Source organism: Protopterus annectens, chromosome 4.part0, assembly GCF_019279795.1.
Source record: "Protopterus annectens isolate FY-2018-M chromosome 4.part0, PAN1.0, whole genome shotgun sequence".
NCBI classification, from domain to species: domain Eukaryota; kingdom Metazoa; phylum Chordata; order Ceratodontiformes; family Protopteridae; genus Protopterus; species Protopterus annectens.
The window spans coordinates 1,276,958,392-1,276,971,288 of NC_056733.1; positions in this window are offsets into that span (position 1 = coordinate 1,276,958,392).

Below are 12,897 nucleotides of genomic sequence, written 5' to 3' on the forward strand. Positions count from 1 at the left end.
GACAGGCTGCAAACTCATAGAAAACAGGCTCAATGACTCCCTCTGTTGGGCTGCAGGAACTTCTTGCCTGGAAGCCCCTCTCGGAGGAAAACTTTCTCTTTTTCACCTAAATTGGACTCATATAACCCAAGACAAGTGGGTTCTGGATGTGGTTTCCAGAGGTTACAAATTCCATTTTCATACCCTACCAAGACCAAGCGGATGGCCAGATCTACCAAAACATCAATGATTAGAGGCCTTAAACCAGGTGGAAGCCCTCTTGGCTATGAAAGCCATAGAACTGGTTCTACTTTCAGAAATGAGACAAGGTATTTACTCAAGGCTCTTTCTAGTCCCCAGAAAGCAAAATTCATGGAGACCCATTCTGGATCTGTCAGTCTTAAACACTTTTCTCGAAATACCAAAATTCAAGATGCTTATTCTACAGCAGCTACTCCCAATGCTGACCAAAAACGCATGGATGGTAACTTTGGATTTAAAGGAGGCTTATTTACACATTCCCATCAGGCAGGAGTGCAGAAAATACCTCAGGTTCAAGGCCGGATCGAGGCATTATCAATTCTCTGTGCTGCCCTTTGGCTTGTCTACTGCGCCCAGGGTCTTCACCAAGTGCCTGGCTCCAGTAGTAGCTTATTGCAGACTCAAGGGAATTCAAATTTACCCTTATCTGGATGATTGTCTTATTCAGGCAGACAGCAAGGATGTCTTACTCCAGCATCTAGAATTTGTTCAGAAACTTCTCAAGTTCCTGGGATTCACTGCCAACATAAAAAAGTCAAATTTGACACCCTCGCAACAGATAACTTTTCTGGGTGCTCTTCTAAACACAACAACCCAGATGGCATTTCTGACATACGAAAAACAATTACAGCTGGCTTCAACTTTCAAAACCTTGGCAACATTAACTCAGCTATCTGCAAGGAAATTCCTGCAGGCTTTGGGTTACATGGCCTCCTGCATCCTTCTCGTACCATATGCAAGACTACATATGAGGAAAATACAGTGGTACCTAAAAAGTGTATGGTCTCAGCATTGCCACAGTTTAGACATACAGATCACCATCCTGCCTTGTCTTCAAAAGGAATTCCTTTGGTGGTCCAAGGCATGTACTCTAAACAAAGGGAAACCCTTCAATCTGCCTCCAGCCAGTCAGATACTAACCACGATGCCTCAGATTATGCATGGGGAGCCCATTTGCAGGGCAACTGTCTGCAGGGCCTTTGGACAAAGGACCAGAAGCACCTGCATATCAATTTAAAGGAAATGCTAGCCGTTCAGAATGCTCTATTGGCCTTCAGGAATCTTCTACAACCAGGGCAACTACTGACACGGACAGACAACACCACAGTCATGTGGTACATAAACAAGCAAGGGGGATCACATTCCTATCCCCTTTGCAGACTAGCCATGAATCTATGGAACACAGCTCTAGCTTGCAAATTGGAACTTCAAGCTCAGTTTCTACCAGGGAAGCAAAACTTCCTGGCAGACAGTCTGAGCAGAAACCTGTCGGACCCACACGAATGGATGCTGGACACCGAAATATTCAAGATGATTACAGAATTCTGGGGATGTCCTCACATAGACCTCTTTGCATCCCACCTCAATCATCAACTACAGATTTTTTGCACCAGGACATTCCACAAACTAGCTTGGAAAGTGGAAGCGCTATCATTCAGTTGGAGAAACCTCTCGGGGTATGCCTTCTCGCCTCTACCCCTTCTTCCACGGGTGCTATTAAAGATCAAACAGGACAAGCCCAAGATGATAATTTTGCTGGCCCAAAATTGGCCTTGACAGTTTTGGTACCCAACACTGAAAAACCTTTCTCTGGAGCCCCCTTGGGTTTTACCACAGACTCCGTACCTTCTGTCCCAACACCAGGGTCAGGTACTGCACTCCCATGTCAAAACTCTCAACCTGGCGGCCTGGTTAATCCAGGGTCTATGATTCATTCTCTCCTACCCAAGCAGGTTATGGATGTCATTTTAGAAGCCAGACGGCCTAGCACTAGAAAATCTTATGCAGGAAAATGGAAAAGATTTTGCTCCTGGATGCAGGCTCAGGATTCGGACCTTCTTATTCCTGACATTCCTCTGATTTTACTTTACCTGACAGACCTCTTACATAAGGGTCTCTCTTTTTCTTCCATAAAGATACATGCCTCTGCTATTTCTGCTCATTATAATACAGACCCTCCAATCTTTTCCCACCAGCTCATGAGACAGTTTCTCAGAGGAGCTAAGAACTTAAGGCCCCCTAGACCTCCACCCATTCCTGCCTGGGATCTCAACTATGTTCTGTAAAAACTCACCTTACCTCCTTTTGAGCCTGCTGCCACATCTGACATCAAGTTTTTATCTTAGAAGACAGCCATCCTGTTAGTTCTGACCACTGCCAGGAGAGTTTCGGAGTTGCAAGCTCTCATGGCTGTGGAACCATATATTATTTTTCATCAAGATAGGGTGTCTTTAAGGACTAATCCTACTTTCATACCTAAGGTGGTTTCCAAATTGGCTTTAAATCAAACTATTCACTTGCCAACTTTTTTCCCCAGTCCTCAAAATAAGGGGGAAAGGATCTTGCATTCCTTGGATGTACACAGACAACTACGTTTTTACCTGGACAGATCCAAGGACATCAGGAAATCAGAACAATTGTTTGTTTCTTATGCTTCAAGTTCCCAAGGTAAAGCCATTTCAAAACAGACCATTTCAAAATGGATTGCTCATGGAATCAGATTTTGTTATTCACACCATGGAAAGCAAATCCCAGGGAGTATAAGGACTCACTCTACAAGAGCTGCTGCCACTTCAGCTGCCTTCCTCAGGGAAGTTCCTACCAAAGACATTTTGGAAGCTGCAACTTGGAGTTCAGTGCATACTTTTTCTAAGCACTACAATCTACCTCTATACTCTACGTCTAGGGCAGGCTTTGCTTCTGCAGTCTTGCAGGGCCTTTTAGCCGCCCCCTCTACTTTATGACCGCCTCCCTTTTATTCTGCTTTGGGATTCAACCCTACAGTCATGACTGCAACAGTGAAACACGATGAACATAGTACAGTTGTGTACACTTACCATAAATGTAGATGTTCGAGTGTCTTCACTGTTGCAGTCTGGGTTACCCTCCCTCCTGCCCCCTCTTATTTTTTCTTTTGTGTGGTTCCCTTCTTCACCCTTCTTCTGAGATGTATTTGCAAAGGGTATGGGATCTTACTCATTTTGGAACTCCTGACATCTGGGGCAAGAAAAACTGGAGAACATGGCATCGGCTGTCAGTTTTGTCCTCCTGGCGCTCTGACGTCAGGGAGCATGGCTGAGCAGCCGATGCCAGACCCAGACTTTGGGATTCTGGCCGACCGAGGACTGCCTGCCGGCAGGGGAGAACCCTACAGTCATGACTGCAACAGTGAAGACACTCGAACATCTACATTTATGGTAAGTGTACACAACTGTACTTTACATTGAATGTGATTAGAATGAGTTGTTTGTGTAGTGCTTTGGTATTTACTTTGTGGTGTTTTTGGGGTGTTACATGCCTGTAAACATAATGCTTATTGCATTTCTTCTTGTAGATGTTTAAGAAGTAAATGTGACATTGGTGTGGTGTTTGAATGAGTCCCACTCATACTTTTGTCATTTAACAATATTTTTCCCATCTTTGTGTTTGTGTGACCATGGGGGGTGTATGCGGAGTTGTCCTTTGTAAAAATCATTTGTTTTGTTTGTTTAGCATTTCTTTGTAGTTTTTATAGACACTATTGAGAAAGCTGGTTTCTTTTGGGGGTCTACATTTTGTGTCAATAACATATATATATATATATATATATATATATATATATATATATATATATATATTTTTTTTTTTCTTTGCTATTGTGAGGTGTGGGATGTATGGAGCTGTGGTCAGAGAGACAGATAGAGAGAGAGAGGGAGGGAGATGTAGGCCTCTCTGGCAAAGGCAGCAGGTATGTTGTGGAGAGACACATTGTCAGGGGCTAGTTATAAATTAGACTGAATGTAATGGAGATGACAGCCGCTCTGTTAGTAGGAAGAAATATTGGACACACAGCTTGAGCCTATAGGGCATAAAATCACACATCAACGACTTTGTCTCAAGCTTATTGACCAGAAAGGGGATATGAAGTGCAGAACATTATTTTCACTGAGAGATTTTCTTGAGTTGACATGGCTTAATGCAGCAGTTATTCTTACTTATTATTTCTAAATACATAATTCATTGCAATGAAAGTGCACTTGAAATATATAACAAGAGTCTCCAGTGGTCACTAGTATTACAATATATAGAAATAAATATACATATTGCGGTATTTTTTTTTTTGCTTGTAATAATTAAGTGCATCACTGAGATGATACATATTTAAAAGAAAGTTCAATATAAATTAAATATTGCACATTCAGGGAATTCAATCTTGAACTATTCAGTCAGTTTTAGTCTCAAAAATTTTCTCTAGCAAATGTCCATATTTTGGGGTTTTATTAAACTCTGATCAGCCCAGTAAAATCATCTCAAACAGTTTTTTCTTTATTTATTTGTTTTTTTAGAAAGACTTCATACTTGGCAGTACATTCAAAATCTGTATTGCAAAGCAGTACTTATCAATAGCACAAGAATACAGCCACTCACTTTACATTTCCACACAGACAGGACTGAATTAAAATGCCTTTTCTTTACACTTCAATACAGGAAGGGATAAATCCAAAAAGCTTCCTTTCTAAAGGACTTAAGACTCCTCTCCCTTAGATGAGCATAGTCTGGATTGCTTTCTTGTGAAATATCTAATAATCTTTAATGCCCCAGGACTTTCTTCAGACCAAAAGGTCACAAATCTGCTCTTTAACAGTTCATTGGGGTTTGTGTTGGTCCTGTTTAAAGCTTTGCCTGGCTACCTCTAACCTATTTGCATGTGTCTGGGTTAGTAACCTTAAAGGCACCAGCTACCACTAAGCAACTCTTTCCGTCTTAATCTCTATCATCAGTCTATACATACATACATACATAGAAACACATACACAAACACACACACACACACACACATATATATATATATATATATATATATATATATATATATATATATATATATAGTTGCTGTTCTTTAGTTGAAAAATCCTTTTTTGAGTGTAGATTCTGGACGAAATATTCATAGTAACATTTATTACAGAATACTAAGTGTAACTGTGTGCACGCGCATGTGTGTGTCTGTGTGTGTGTATGTGTGTTGTCCACCACAGAATTCCTTTTGGAGATTCATTATAGTCAACATTGTGTGACTGTGAAGTAAGCATGTATAAGTTGCACAGACATGAGGGTAGAATCCCACATTTGAGTAGTATGAGGTAAACTTCGTACTATAAAAAGTAGTGCTGTAAATATTTTTGGAAGGGAGGTATGTATACATTTTATTTTATGCATGTGACAGGACCATATTTTTTACTTTCTTACTGGATGAGCATGGATAACTACTGGTAGTAGAATTTGTAAGGATAGATATGCTTCATGTACTTGATTCCTAGGTTTTGAATGCACATTCTTTGTTTCAGGCTGGTTCAGCATATGGTTTTGGACATTCTCAAATTTAAGCCAATTATTTATATTTCTGATCATTTAATTAAGATATTTTTTTTCATAAACTACATCGAATTAAATTGGTAAATTTATTGTTTTAATCAATTTCAGCTGTGATCTTTCATACATACATGAGCATGTGAACACACGCATATACACACGCACATGCACACACACGCACACACGCACACACACACACACACACACACACACACACACACACACACACACACACGCACCTTAACAAAGGCGCACAATCACCTCATCTCACATCTGTTATGAATGTGTCAATAAATATTAATTTACTCCATAGCAAAGAATCAGTCCTTGATACATCATTGAGACAACAGAGAATATCAATGCTAAACGTTACATCACACTGCCACCTTAAGCAGAAACTGTCAGGCCACTCATGTATGCCTGCAGCTGTAATTGTAGTGCATGGAATGCCACAGTTACACTTCAATATTGGGAAAAGTACAGGCTTGTTAAGCACTATTCTGATGATGAAACAATGTATAACAAGCTTTAGTTAAGCACCCCCTAAGCATTGTTAAGATCAAGTCTAACACTAGGTGTTAATAGTTGACAGTACTGCTGGCAAAGAACAGTGGCAGAAAGTAAAACATCCTTAAAAACTAGTAGTCAACTTTATTCACTCATAAAGAAAAAGTATAGCAGGACAAAAGTGTGCAATAGTTTAAAAAGCTGTTGTTTCTTCAGGTGGACACTTTGCTTCTGCCTGTTATCACTATGTTTTGTTGTTTTTTAAAGCCTTTGAAAGCTGGAAAACACTTTGGATTCAATATTTTTTCTTTAACTGGTGGTGCATTGCTCAGATAAAGCTCTTTGTACGACAAAGAATTATGATTAGGTCTCATCAATCATAGCCCTCATTATGTATTCTCAATGTGGTGGATACCAAGAAATTCATCTCTCAAAGTTCATTCTCAGGTGACTTTCCTGGCATCCACCTTTCAAACACAGAATATGATCCTAGACACAATCATAACCCTCTGTATTTTATCCTATACAGTAACAATAGTAAGAGAGATAAATGTCTATAGCTAGACACTGATCATATACAGCTCTAAAATCCTACTGGACACTAGAGTTAGCAGACTATAAATAACAGAACAGTCTAACCGAATCAAAAGAAAATAAAAAAAGGATGTGAACACAATTACCATGACAAAATATAACACAAAAAGATAACATAGTCTGTGCCATAAAGAATTTCAAATAATCAATAAAACAATACTGGTAAATCAAAACTGGAGCTTTTAATATTTCATTATTCTAATAGTAACCAAATAACTTATAAATACATGCAACATACTGCAAAAGAGAGCAGCCCATAAAAAAAATAGAACAGGAAGAAAATTCTAAATATACAGCAAGCAAATATTGAAGCATTTTTTATTATTAAAATAATACGGAATACATTGGTAATATGAAATGTCTGCAAACATATTATTTTATACAAGTTATACAAAGGATAAAGCTTTTTTTTCCCAAAATAAATTGCTGGCTAATCCATATTTCCTTTATTCAGAAAAAATACAGAAACTGTTTTATTACGGTTATCAAGTAAATAAACATAAACATGCAGAAGCCATTCTCCTATGACTCTACCCTATATCTGAAAATGATCTAGAATGGGTTTTAGTTACACATGACTTCTGATGTTCATTCACTCATTTTTCACTCACGTCCATATACCACAACAAGACTGAATACATCAGCACTTGTTCAGAACTCGTTGTAAGCACTAAATAAGCTACAGATTAATTACTACAGCACTCAACAGTTTTTAGTACTTAACAAATAAGCACCTATCCAGACATGTCTAAGGGTCAGCTCCCGGTGTTTTCTCCCATCTACCTGATGAATCTGGGCATCTAGGAGCAATGCAGCAATTGCCTCATGTACACAGACAACCCTCTCCTCCTACCACCCAACACTACAACCTGTGAGAGATGCACTTATATAGCCAAACAGGAAGCAAAGTTCTCTTCACCCAAGACTGGACTAGACAGTCAAGAGGAGAAGGTAAACACTTGCACCACACCACACTCATCACATAGTCCCTCAAAACCTACAACACAAAAACACACACATAGAAACACAAAACACACAACTACATTCACAGAGGCTCTCAGCAAAAACCTGCCCAAGCAACAGGGACCTCCAAAGCAGAAACACAAGCAACCTTCACCCCCCCCAACTCAACCCAAATGACACATATCCCACAAACTCAGTGTGCCACTCAACCACAGCCCATAAGGCATAACAACGTACCCAACACTCTAGTCATAGGTGACTCTATAGCCAGGCACACTGATGTTCCACTCACCAGGCTAAACAAGGAGAAAGTTACTGTCAGATGCCTGTTGGGTGCCAGGATCCGCCACATAACGCATGCACTTAGGTCACTCCACAACAAGTAAAATATGACTCTGTCATTGTCCATATTGGTGTGAATGACCTGAGACATACATCCCTAAACTACATGAAAAGGGACATGGAGGAGCTATCCGATCTTGTAGCCAAGGCAGGTATGAACCTAGCCCTGAGTAGCATCCTGCCATTAACCCAGAATGATACCACAGTACAAGGACAAAATGATTGACTTCAACAATTGGCTAAGCTTCTGGTGTCATTCTAAGGGGATCCAGTATCTGTCTGCCTGGGATGACATAATCGACAAACCACGATGCTTTGCCAGAGCTGGCCTGCACCTGTCACGCCTGGGATTCGGGATACTGGCTAAGGCTCTAGCCACCCCTATAGTGCCTTTTTAGGCAAGGTTAAAATGACAAATTCACCACTGTAACAGGTACAAGCAAGCAAAATCTGAGGGTATTGTCACTCAATGCTAGAAGTCTAAACCTCAAAATACACTCACTCGAGGCACTCCTTAAAATGGAGAACATCGACATCTGTGCAGTGACAGAGACCTGGTTCAAGGCTCCAGAGAGTAACCCTGCATTACAAGGCTATAATTCATACCACACCTTTCGGCCACCTAACCTGGACCAAAACACTAAAGGCGGAGGCGTGTGCACATTCATTAAGGATATCCACACCGCCAGGCTAGTTGCTCACCATAATGCATCCAAGATTATCCAAGTGCAACTAACTCTGGGCAAGACCACAATCCAAATTGTAGCTTGCTACAGATCCTTCAGCATGCCCCAGGATTCCCTCTCCTCATTTCTTGATACACTGGAAAATATTAGGGTACAACCTAATACCCTAATAATGGGCGATTTCATCTACTCCACCATTAACTGGGAAAACTACTCAAGTACCAACTCTTGTGCTCAACTTTTTCTGGAATTCATAATTTCCAATGCCTTGGATCAACTTATCCACACCCCCACCAGGGGCAGCAATATCCTAGATCTAGTCATTACCAATATGAGTGACTGGTGTTCCACACCTGAAGTCAATGCCTCATTGGTCCGATCCGACCATAAGCTAATTACCCTAGATATCCACATCCTGCCTCCACCCCCCATTAAGGAAACCATAATAAAAAATTTCTCCTAAGCCAACTTCATGCTTCTTAAGACAGAAGTGGTGAACTTCATGACACCCATGCAGATGGACAATACAGTTATGCCTACTGAATCCTACACAATTGCAATTTATAAGCACTTACATGAGTGCATGGATCGTGCAATCCCAAACAGAACCAAGACGCTATCCTCCAAAAGAAGGAAGCCAATCTGGTGGTCCCCTGCCATAAACAAACTGTACAACAGAAGGAAGAAACTCTTGCAAAAGAGAGTAAAATCCATGAGTGGAGGAGCTCCCTAGTCAGCCTCAGTAAGAAGCTGCGATCCCTGATAAAATCCTCCAAAGCTAGTTACGAAAACAAAATCGCCACTGATTCTAAAGACAGCCACAAAGCATTCTATAGCTATGTCAAGAATCTGAATGGCAACACTCAGATCTGCTCTGAGTTACAGCACAATGGCACTAAATATACAGACCCAACTGATATTGCCAACATCCTGGCAGATAGGTTCAGTGCTAACTTTACCCCCCTCTCAGCCCCTAAAGAGCCCATCTCTATACCAGAAGAATGCAGAGTTCCTGTAATCATGGCTGCACAGGTAAAAACCACACTCTCCAAAGACAAGAACACGGAATCCATGGGACCAGACAACATCCCAGGCTGCGTTCTACACAAACTACAGAACGAACTGGCACCCCACCTAAGTGCCATGTTCAATCATAGCCTCACATCAGGCTTTGTGCCTGCTGAATGGTGCACAGCAATGGTTAGCCCACTCCACAAGAGGGTAGCCACCATGGACCCTGGGAACTACCGCCCCATTAGCCTGACGAGCTTGGTCTGCAAGGCCATGGAACGTATCATCATGGAACTTATAAACAAAGACATTGGTAATCTCCAAATTCTGGATCCCACCCAGTTTGGGTTTGTAAAAGACAGATCATGTCTCCTAAACCTGATAGACTTCTTTGAAATGGTCACCAAAGCCATAGGCAAGGGTAAGGTGGTTCACACAGCCTATCTAGATCTTGCCAAGGCTTTTGACACTATCCCCCACTCTGGAATTATAGATAAACTCACTAAACTAGGTATAAATCCCTATGTCACAAGATGGGTTGCCAAATGGCTCACTGACAGAACCCACACTGTGAAAGTAGCAGACTCCAAATCTGACTTCAGACTAGTGACAAGTGGAGTACCACTGGGTTCAGTCCTGGGCCCTCTCCTGTTTGGTATCTACTTCTCTGAAGTACAGGCTAACACAGAAGGTCTTTGGCTAATGAAGTTCGCAGATGTCTGCAAACCAGGAGCCATAATCGAAACTCCTAATGATGTGGACATCCTACAAAAGGGCCTCGCTGAGACAGATGCCTGGTGTCAAAGCCATGGCCTCAAGCTCAATGCCAAAATGTGCATTGTCATCCCCTTTGGTAAAAACTTTGTACCCATGAACTACAACATAGGCGGTAGTATACTTAACACTGAAAGTGTGATAAGAGACCTTGGGACACAGGTGGACAGTAGTCTCTCCTTTGATAATCACATCACCACAGTAGTCAGGAAATCCTTCTACTTTGCACACCTCATCACAAAAGGTTTCTAATCCAGAAAAAAGGAGGTCATTGTTCCCCTCTACTCGTCACTCATTAGACCCATTATAGAGTACAATGCTCCTTTTGGTATGTACCTCACAAGACATCTCCAACAACTGGAAAGGCCGCAGAAATACCTCACAAAGAGGATTACTGGCCTCAAACAGACGCCCTACGCTGACCGTCTCAAAAAACACCAGCTTTACTCCGTTGCATATCGCCTACTCATAGGTGATCTCTGCCTAACATACAAAGCTATGTCAAACCCAGAGCTGTTGGACATGCTCCACTAAAAAAAATCCCAATCCCTCTGAGCTACATGGTCTAGGGACCTAAACCTTGTCACCACAATAAACAGAACATGCCGGAGGGATAGATTCCTGTCCCAGAGACTTTCCATAATCTGGAATAAACTACCTATCTATATCAAAGAAAGCTCCTCATTAGCACTCTTCAAGAAAAATCTTGATGATTGGATGGGAAATAGGAAATTCACCCCAGGGATCACCTCTGTGGCTCTGCTCAGTAGTGGCACAGGAAAATAATTTTATTGGGTGGCAAAAGCCAGGGTACCTTTTTGGCTGGGCTTGTATAGGCCCCAGGGCCAATAGCCTAGTACCAACTTATGAACCTATGAACCAATGGACCTCTGCCTGGTAGTGCCCGTGCAACCCCTGTCAGGCACAGGTCACGTAGCTGTGGCCAGACACCGTGAGCTGTGAAACCTGCCTTGTACAGTCTACAGCTGTTAATATTACCCCTGTGTAGGCCAGCCACATGCCAGACCTGTGTGCATGCATACACACACACTGGAAACAAATGTAGGGCACCTCAAAACACACACGCATAACATCCATAGGTTCATAGGTTGGTACTAGGCTATCAACCCTAGGGCTATACAAGCCTAGCCGTAACAATTCCTTGGATATTTCTTCCCACAATATTTACTTCTCTGGACCCCTGTCTAGCAAGGTGACTGACATGATCCCCGGGATGAATTTCCTATCTCCTATCCAGTCATCGAAGTTCCTTTTGAAGGGGCCAAGGAGGCACTCTGCTTGACATGTATGGGCAGTCTATTCCAGAGTATGGGGAGTCTCTGGGTCAGGAACCTATCCCTTCAGCATGTTTTGTTCATTGTGATGACAAGGTTTAGATCACTGGAGCGTGTGGTTCTGAGGGATTGGAATTTATTTAAGTGGAGCATGTCCAACAGCTCAGGGTTTGACATGGCCTTATATGTTAAGCAGAGATCGCCTCTGAGTAGACGATATGCCACAGAGTATAGCTGGAGACTTTTTAGATGGTCAGCATATGGCATCTGCTTTAGGCCTATGATTCTTTTAGTGAGGTATTTCTGTGGCCTTTCCAGCTGTTGCAGATGTCTTGTAAGGTACATACCAAACGGGGCATTATACTCTATAATGGGTCTAATGAGAGATGAGTACAGTGGGACAGTGACCTCCTTTTTTCTGGATGAAAAGCCCTTAGTGATGAGGTGTGCCACATAGAAGGATTTCCTGACTGTTGTGGCGATGTGGTTATTGAAAGTGAGACCACTGTCCACCTGTGTACCTAAGTCTTTCATCACACTTTCGATGTTTAGTGCACTGCCACCTATGTGATAATTCATGGGTACATGTTTTTTTCCAAAGTGGATAACTATACATTTCTTAGAATTAAGCTTGAGCCCATGGCTCTGGCACCAGGCATCTGTTTCTGTAAAGCCCTTTTGTAGAATATCCACATCATTTGTGGATTCAATAATGGCTCCTAGCTTGCAGTCATCTGTGAACTTTGTTAGCCAGAGTCATTTAGTGTTGGCCTGTACTTCAGAGAAGTAGATGCCAAACAAGAGTGGTCCCAGGACTGAACCCTGAAGTACTCCACTTGTCACTTGTCTGGAGCTGGATTTGGAGTCGGCTACTTTTACAGTCTGGGTTCTGTCAGTAAGCCAGTTGGCCATCCATCGAGTGACATAGGAATTTATGCCCAGCTTAGTAAATTTTTCTATGATTCCAGAGTGGGGGATGGTGTTGAAGGCCTTGGCGAGATACAGATAGGCTGTGTGGACTGCCTTACCCTTGTCCCCGGCTCTGGAGACTGATTTGAATAAGTCAATCAGATTCAGGAGACAAGATCAGCCCTTAACAAACCCAAACTGGGTGGGGTCCAGTGTTTGAAGGTTGC